Source organism: Myodes glareolus, chromosome 1, assembly GCF_982192425.1.
Source record: "Myodes glareolus chromosome 1, mMyoGla1.1, whole genome shotgun sequence".
Lineage (NCBI taxonomy): Eukaryota > Metazoa > Chordata > Mammalia > Rodentia > Cricetidae > Myodes > Myodes glareolus.
Genome location: NC_142026.1, coordinates 109,549,884 through 109,557,448, shown reverse-complemented (window position 1 = coordinate 109,557,448; position 7,565 = coordinate 109,549,884). Strand labels below are relative to the sequence as shown.

Here is a 7,565-nt window from a genome sequence, read left to right as displayed (position 1 = left end):
CTTGAGAATGATCTCGAGAGGCAGGGAGTTGCCCCCTTGTAATCATCACTGGAATTTTTGGAATTTTCTGTGACACCCTCCCTGCCTCCCTTTCGGATTACTGGGCTGTGTGTTTTCTTCCTATAAAAACTACTTCTCCCGGAGAAGCGTCCCGAACAACCCCACCCGAGCCGAGGCAGACGCTTTTCTGCTTCCCCCACAGGCTTCACTTTTTTCATCTGATCGACCCCCCGGATCTCAGCTGGCTTCCCTGCCCCGAGATGCTGAAGCAGGCAGTGGAACACAGAGGAGGCTTCTCTTTCGAGAATTGCCAGAGGAATGCGTCCTTGGAACACGTCCTCTCGGGTCCCTCTTGCACGCAAGACCGGGACTACCATCGCGGGACTCGTGTTCTGAGATGGAGTTATTCTGGGCGCCAATACGCGGGCCACTAACGATTCGGTCGTGGTTGACAAAAGCTGCGAGAAGATCCACTTCATCGCCCCCAAAATCTACTGCTGTGGAGCTGGAGTAGCTGCAGACACTGAGATGACCACACGGATGGCAGCTTCCAAGATGGAGCTACACGCGCTGTCCACCGGTCGTGAGCCTCGGGTGGCCACGGTCACCCCCGTATGCTGCGCCAGACACTCTTCCGGTACCAAGGCCATGTGGGAGCATCACTGATCATGGGTGGGGTTGATCTGACTGGGCCACAACTCTATGGAGTACACCCTCATGGTTCTTACAGCCGTCTGCCCTTTACGGCCCTGGGCTCTGGACAGGATGCAGCCTTGGCACTGCTGGAGGACCCGTTCCAGCCAAACATGACGCTGGAGGTTGCACAAGAGCTGTTGGTGGAAGCCATCACTGCAGGGATTCTGGGTGACCTGGGCTCTGGAGGCAGCGTGGATGCGTGTGTGATCACTGCAGGAGGCGCCAAGCTGCTGAGAACACTGAGCTCACCCACAAAGCCCATGCAGAGAGCTTCCAGTTACCACTTTGCTCCTGGAACCACAGCTGTCCTGACCCAGGAAGTGAGGCCCCTGAACCTGGAGCTTCTGGAGGAAACCGTGCAGGCCATGGAGGTGGAATAAAGTGGCCTAAGACTTAGAGCTTGGAACAAGGGGGAATAAACCCAGGAAATACAAAACAAAACAAAACAAAACCAACAAAACAAAACAAAACAAAAAAAAAACCAACTACTTCTCCCAATCACTCGGGGTCGAACTCTTCCCCTGCGTGAGTCTCGACCCCAGTGCACTGGTTCCCGTCTTGTCGTCTTGTCATTAAACCTTGTGTGATTGCAGCAAGGACGGTCTCTTGTGAATTACTGGGGGGGTCGCGTTATCCCGAGGCTTGAGTGAGAGTCTTCCAATATCGGGGGTCTTTCAAAGATAGTCTCTAACAGGTCAGAATCGGAGAGCCAGTGTTTATGCCTGAAGGCCATGCAATCTCTGTCAAGCCTGTCACAAAGACAGCTTTGCCACAGGAGGGATCACAGGCTCACTACAGACAACATACACTGAGTACAGGTGTGCCTTGTCACATCACTTGACTCACAAATACACATGAAAGGCTAGATTTGGCTTTGGGTTTCAGTTACTGCTCTCAGTCTGGAGAAATATCTGTTTAGGCGAGAGAGGGAGATGGCTTAGCAGTTAAGAGCACTGACTGCTTTTCCATAGGTCCTGAGTTCAATTCCCTGAATGCACAAGGCAACTCATAACCACCTGTATTGAGACCTGGTGCCCTCTTGGCCTGCAGGGACACATGCAGGCAGAACATTGTATACATAATAAATAAATAAATCTTTAAAAAATATCTGTTTATGTTCTGCGATTTTGAGAATAAATTTGATGGGTTGGAGTGTTCTGAATTTGAGAAGGTTTGGGTTGGATCACATGATGGCTAATCTTGATTGGATCTGGAATGAACTAACAGGCAAGTTGTTGAGGGATTTTCTTGTTCAGTTGAATTGAAATGGGAAAGCTGACCATAAAGTGAGCAGCACCTTTCAGTGGCAGCAGATTAAGGAGGTCCAAGGGAGAAAACCTCTTGCTTTTTGTCTACTGCCTTTATGTTGTGTTGGCATGTTCATCTACCTTGCTGGCATCTTGTTTCTGTAGCCACTGCTGCTGGCATTCTCCTCTGTCGTCAGAACTCTGCTTCTTCTCCCTTCTTATGTGGACTGAAAACCAATGTCCCCACCCCTCCAGAATCCTCTAGGCCTTCACCACCAGACTGGGACTGCTGAGGCATCTGGCCTTGTGGACTGGGCAGTTTCTGGGATCTCAGCGTCTCCAAGGTGAAGGCAGTTATTGGTGGTTTACCGGGACCATAGCATGTAAGCTAATCTAACACCCTCCCCCATCATTCTATCCTTCTGTTCTGCTAGAGAACTCTGACCTAATACAGATCCTAATGAGTCCTACTATCTCTACAGGTGGGCAGAGGGATTCTCCACTGATTTCTGACATACAGCAGACACACTTGAAACACACGCACACACACACATATGCACACATACACACACACTGAGAGAGAGAGAGAGAGAGAGAGAGAGAGAGAGAGAGAGAGAGAGAGCAAGCGAACAGCACTTGTGGTATCATTATCCCTGCTCTTAACAGCAAATCTTCTAAACTCCTGTCAGTAGAAAAGATAGGGGGTGGGGGAGGAGCAGTTGGCAGAAGGAGGAACATCTATTGTATCACCATGGAAACAGATTTTGCATCCCTGGTCTTTGAGCACCAGGTGGTTCACAAACAGCCCAGAAGCACCTGAACTTCAGGAAGAGAAGCATTTGCTTTACCCACCAGCCTGTCACTCCCGAATGATTTCAGAGTGCTGGACAGTACATTTTTTGAACAATTTTGGAGGATTTTTTTGAAATGATTAACTACATGTCATAGCAGTGATGAGAGTCTTGGACGTTTTCCTTTCCTTTTAGAATGTAGCTTACCACTAAACAAGCATGGGTAATCAGATTTACCATTTCCCCACAATTTATTATTTCAACAAATGGGACAAGAAAACCTTTCTGGCAATAAAGTTTTCCAAGATTTCATGAAACCACTTATAGGTTTTATCATTTTTTAATTCAGAGTTTCTTGTTAATTAATGAAATTATTACTATTATTCTTATTACTGGTGTGTGACAATTCTGTGGCAGTTGGTTCTTTCCACCATTACATTGGTTCTGGGGATCAAGTTCAGCAAACACCTTCAGCTATTGAGACATCTTGCTGGTCCTCTGGCTGAGGTCTTAATAGTGATCATTCCAATCGAGGTCTTCTAAATGGAAAATGACTCTTCCTAAAATTGCCCCCCTTATTCTGCTGTGTGATGTTGTGGAATATTTGTACACTGTGGGAAGATGTATTGTGATTGGTGTAATGGAAAACTGAACAGTCAATAGGTAGGCATGAGGTACAGGCAGGACTTGGTGGGGTGGAAAAGAGGCGGGAGAGAACTTGAGATGAATCTAGGTATGAGAGACATCAGCCAGGTGTGGGATGAGTCAGACACACAAAATAAAAACAGCATGGTAGAAAGTAGATTAATAAAAATATGGGTTAATTTAAGTTATAAGAGCTAGTGGGACAAGCCTAAGCTAAAGGCCAAGTTTTCATAATTAATAAGAAGTCTCCGTGTCATCATTTGCTGGCTGGCAATCCTTTCGAGAAAGCATACTATAATGTGCTTTCAGATCGAGTTCTTTGAGGTACAGCATGTAGGCATTAGTTTCCTTTCGGTGCAACAATCTCCAATTAAAATTTAAATCAGGTATCAGTCTCCCCAGCTCTCTGTTTCATCTCCTGTTGCTCTGATCAACAGCTCGACAAAATCAACTGAAGAGGGAATGGGTTTATTTTAGCATGCAGTTCAAAGTTTAGTCCATGATGGCAGAGAAGTCAAGGCAACAGGATCTTGAAGCGCCTGTTCTCATCACACCCACAATCTACGAACAGAGCAACCAGTGTGTGCTGTGGCTCACCCCATTTTACTTACCGGGTCTAGGAGCCAAGCCAGAGAAAGGTCCTGCCCACAATAAGATGGGTCTTCCTACATTAATGCAAACTAGATAATCCTCAGCGGGCATCTTCTGTACCTTCAAAGCCACCCTCCAATTGGAACCGCAAGCCACAGTCATTTCAGGGGGGTTGTTTCATACTGCGCATGCGTCCCTGTAAAGCAGGCTTAACGCAGGTGTGCAAGAACCTGGGTGATCAGGCCTGTCTTTTGCGCTAATATTTTTTTCCCAGGAGAAGTCTTCTCAATGTCTCCTTTCATTGGGAAACTTGCATTTGGGGTAGAGAATTTGAATTTTACAATCTTGCGAAGAAGAATTTCACCGTTCTCCCAGTCTCCTAGGTTCACAGGCATCAGCAGAAAGGACGTTGGCAAAGCTGTGTGCTTCTTCTCTGGTCTGCTTTTAAAACATCAACTTTCAATATAAGCCTGTCTTCTCTGTCTCTCTGTCTCTCTCTCTGCCTCTCTCTCTCTCTCTCTCTCTCTCTCTCTCTCTCTCTCTCTCTCTCTCTCTGTGTGTGTATGTGTGTGTATGCGCGCGTTCATGTAGAGGTGAGAAGTCAACGCTGACTGTCTTCTGTTCCTCTCCACCTTACCTCTCATGACAGGATCTCTTGCTGAACCTGAAGCATAAAGATTTGGCTAGATGGGTTGGAGGAGAGCGGAGGACCCACCTTCCTGTGCCTCCTTAGGGCCAGGATGACACCCATTTTTCCCAAGTTCTTCTGTTGGTGAGGACCAGGGGAGTCCCCAGCACTCACATTCGGACAGCTCTGCTTAGAGCGATTCAGCGCACCACCGAAGAGTTGCTGACGGTTCTTCCATGTCCGGTTCCTTACAAAGCCACCTGCCAGGAGAAAGGCTCAGGCGGGTGCTTCTGATTGGCTGACCTAAATTCATGCGCTTGAACAAGCTGCCAAGAAAAGTAAAACAGTTTCCAAATAGTTTCTGCTTCTGCTGTAAGAGGTAGGACTTGCCATCTCCAGCGCACAGAATATGGAATCTCTTGTACTAAAATAGAGGAAATGGACCTTAAACATAAAAGAAACGATGCGTTACTTTTGGTGAAATAAGAACCCAATAGTTGTAGTGTTCTGAATCCAAAAATAAAGCCTTTTCTTTTCATTTTTTAAAAAAAATCTCCCAGGTATCAATCAATGTTGGAGACCACCATCCTGGTTATGCTAACTGGGGTTTTCTGAGCATGCACCCCAGGCCGGGATAGATGCTTTACGCCACAGCCTCACTCCATTTTCTGGACTTGCTGTTCCTGTCTCACTGATGTCTCTCAGAGTTTCCTGTGTCTCATTAAATTAAAGGTTTATGTGCCCAAGATCTGAGAAGTGTAAAAAGTTAGACCTAAGGTTTGTGTCAGTCTACATGGTCCCATTGCCTGGGACCACTGATCTATATCACACCCCCATGGTATAAATACGGCTGTATCCGAGTTGCATTTTGATACTGGATTTGGTCTAAGTTTATAATTTCAGTTTGCTTTTACATGGGCCAGTAAAAAGTGAAATAGCAGGCTGCCGACTCCTGTGTCCTTTGTGGGGTTCTCAAACGCTTGATCCACAGAATGTCAACAGATAGTTGCCCCCCCCCCCCATGTCCTTGAACAGCGGCAAACCTGTTACAGCCTCCCAAGTGCTGGAATAACAGGTGTGAGTCCATCCCAGAACTTTGTTTATCAAATAGCTTTTCTTGTCTTTAACGAGCATGCCAACACTGGTAGTATCAAGGGAGGTTCTCATTTGTATTATTGTTAGCATCTGAATATCTGCATTCCAACGCGGGAAGCATTCTAAATGTAACTTTAAGTGAAAATACCTGTGTTAGCCACATGTTTAAATTCTATCGATTGAAGCATTTATCGTTGAAAGACTAAATTGCTTCAAATTAGTGGTGGCTATCAAGGCTGTTGAACTGATGAACCCAAATGGCTACAATGAACATTAAAATGGTCATGGAACAAATTGGGAACAAGTCTGGTAGTTAACAAGCATTAACTTGATTCTTTAGTTAGGTAGCTTTACAAAAGGTCATTATTTACCTCTTTTGGGGGGCAATAGCACTAAGTGAATGCAGGACCTCACATATGAGAGGAAAGAGTTTTACCACTGAGATGTACCCCTAGTCCGCTGCTCACTTCATTTCTGGGGCAGAGTCTCTCTGAGTTGCCTAGAGAGTCCTGGTCCTCCTCAGTCTCCTGAGTAGCTGGGATGATGGGCCTGAGCCACCAGTCATGACTGTTTTGTACTTTTGAGCAGAGAAACTATAAAAAAAATTGAACAGTAAAGTGAAATAAAATACAATTAGATGATATTAGAACCATACACTCATTTTTTGGCATAATGATACATTTTTAAAAAATAAGTTTTAGGAACCGTGTTTAATTTGAACTTCTCCTTGGGTCTTGATTCTTTTAGAAATAAAAGAAGAATTTTTTTTTCAGTTAGACTTATTTATTCAAGTATCGGAAAACACTCTTTCCACTTCCTTCCTTCCTCCCAATACCCTCCCGCTCCCCCCACTCCCTGTCCTCCTCCCTCACCATTCCCAAGAGCAGTCAGGGTTTCCGGCCCTGTGGGAAATCCAAGTTCCTCCCCTCTCGCTCCAGGTCCAGGAAGGTGAGCATCCAAACAGGCCAGGATCCCAAAAATCCAGTCCATGCAGACGAAACAAGACCCAGTGCCGTTGTCAATGGCTTCTCAGTCTTCATTTGGACCTTGGGGGCTCAGTCAGCCCCCATGTCAACCACATTCAGAGAGTCTGGTTTGATCACATGCTCGTTCAGTCCCAGTCCAGCTGGCCTTGGTGAGCTTTCATTCGATCAGTCCCCTTGTATCAGTGGGTGAACGCACCCTTCGCGGCCCTGACTTCCAGTGCTCCAATGTGGGTCTCCGTCTCTATCTCCATCCATCGTCGGATGAAGGCCCCCTCTGATTTTGCTTTCCTTGCTCACGATCTCCCTCCCTCTGCTTCTCATTTGGACCTAGGGAGTTAAGTCCAGTGTTCCAATATGTGTCTCTGTCTCTATCTCCATCCATTACCATATGAAGGTTCTGTGGTGACATGCAAAATATTCATCAGTATGGTTATGGGCCAAGGCCAGTTCAGGCACCCTCTCCTCTGCTGCCCAGAGTACAATCTGGGGACCTCTCCTTGGGCCTGGGAACCCCTCCAGAATCAAGTCTCTTGCAAACCCTAAAATGGCTCCCTTAGTTGAGATATAAACTTCCCTGCTCCCTTAACCATCCTTCCTCCCTCCCCCCTCCCATTCCCCCAAGCCATCCCCAGTCCTCCCCATCTCCCCTCTCCCTAACCATCTCCCCGTACTTCCACCACCACCACATCGCACCCCCCCCTCCCGTGCACCCAAGTTTGCCTGGCAATCTTGCCTACTTCTAATATCCAGGAGGATAACTATATGATTTTCTTCAGGTTCACCTTAAAAGAAGAATTTTAAAACATAGGATGTCAAAGCTGCCACCTCAAATTTTATAAAGAAGGAAAGCTCATCTTTGATCTGGACAGGATAGAGATGCAAAGAT

General features: G+C 46.4%; 1 pseudogene; it reads left to right on the top strand.

Moving 5' to 3' along the window:
• Positions 1–221: 221 nt before the first annotated feature.
• On the top strand, positions 222–1,131 carry LOC125394359 (proteasome subunit beta type-10 pseudogene; annotated as a pseudogene).
• The last annotated feature ends 6,434 nt before the right edge of the window (positions 1,132–7,565 follow it).